A 1796-nucleotide genomic window follows, 5' to 3' on the forward strand; every position below is an offset into this window, starting at 1 on the left:
TATATATATATATATATATATATATATATATATATATATATATATCCATGTATATAATTATATAATCCTTGTCCATACACACACACACACACCTTTCATACTTTATTTTATAATGGCACATTGACCCACCAACATTCCATTTCCTCGATCTTACTCTCTCCCACATTAGCCAAAATTAACTTTTTAATATTAGCTTTCGATATTACTATTGACTCCATTAGTTTTTGATGATAATAAAACATTCTCATTTATTTGTGTCTAATTCCTTTACTTAAGTGTGCAGGAAATTAATATATGAAATTAATTTCTTAAATCTCCAAAGAGTATTTTTGAAAGAAAAAGAATGATAAAATCAACAAGATGTAACTCAATAACAAGGAGGAAGCTTGTTGGTTTAACAAGGAAGAACATTGGTTGACCAAATTTCAAATTGGAGAAATGGCGGGCTGAAGAGTTTGAGAAACCGAACCAACTTAGTTAACCAAGTCAGTCGACTAAGTGCCCTCTGCCAGAATCTGCAAACCAGAAACAGAATCAACTTAGTCAACCAAGTTAGTCGACTAAGAGCTCTTTGTCTGCAATTTAAACCAGAATACTACAAGACAGATTAATGGCTAGAACTCATCCTTAATTGTTTTCAACAGATATAAACTGCCAAACTACCATCAGAGTTGCATCTCCAAGTATAAAAAGGTCTTCCAACAATGAGAAACAAGTTTTTTAGAAGCTTTGAATGAGATTTGAGCTTTAGAAAGAAGAAAAACCAAAAAAGCTTCACTGCACTTGTCTGCACTTAAACGCCTACTCTTTGTCATTGTATTTAGCACTCAATCTTTTACCAATCATATCAACTTATGATCATAGGTACTTTCTGTTACCTCTCTTCTTGTATACTTAGAGTGAGGGAGTCACTCTAAGGGGTTGTTCAAGCTTGGGAGAGCTTGAATGTTATAGGTTGTGGTTGAGCTTTGAAAAATCACTCTAGGTTTTAATTGAGCTTGTGAAAAACTAGTGTAAAGGTTTTGGCTGAGCTTGTGAAAAGCCATTGTAAAAGCTTGGTGAAAGCTTGTGAATTTCACCTAATTCTTAGTGAATCGTTAGGAAAATCCTTGGTTGGATAATCAAGGTAGTGGATGTAGGTCTTGGACCGAACCACTCTAAATTGTTGTGCACCTTATACTCTGTTTTTACTTTCTTAAGTTCTGAAAATTAGTTTCACATCTTGTCAAAAGCCAAATTGTGCTATTCACCCCCCCTCTAGCACATATTAACGAGACCAACAATTGGTATCAAAGCTAGTTCCCTGTTTTTAAGGCTTAACTTCCTTTGGAAGGATCCAAATGGCTCAACAAAAAACCATAGTTGCTGAGGGACAATCAATAAACAAACCACCTCTGTTTGATGGCTCTACTTATCCTTATTGGAACACTAGAATGTCAATCTATATTAGGGCTATAGATTATGAAATGTGGGACGTCATAACTGATGGACTCTTTATGCCCTCAACTGTGAATGTAGTAACAAATGAGTTAATGCCCAAGCCAAAGTTCGAATGGACTGAGGCTGAAACTAAGAAAGTTCAAGCAAACTTTAAGGCCATCAACACATTACATTATGCCTTGACCCCCACTGAATTTAACAAAGTCTCAAGCTGTACAACAGTCAAACAAGTGTGGGAAAAACTTAGAATAATCCATGAAGTGACTTATTAAGTAAAGGAGTCCAAAATTGCTCTCTTAACACATAGTTATGAAATGTTCAAAATGGAGCCTGGTGAAGATATCACCAGCATGTTT

Source organism: Theobroma cacao, chromosome 2, assembly GCF_000208745.1.
Source record: "Theobroma cacao cultivar B97-61/B2 chromosome 2, Criollo_cocoa_genome_V2, whole genome shotgun sequence".
NCBI classification, from domain to species: domain Eukaryota; kingdom Viridiplantae; phylum Streptophyta; class Magnoliopsida; order Malvales; family Malvaceae; genus Theobroma; species Theobroma cacao.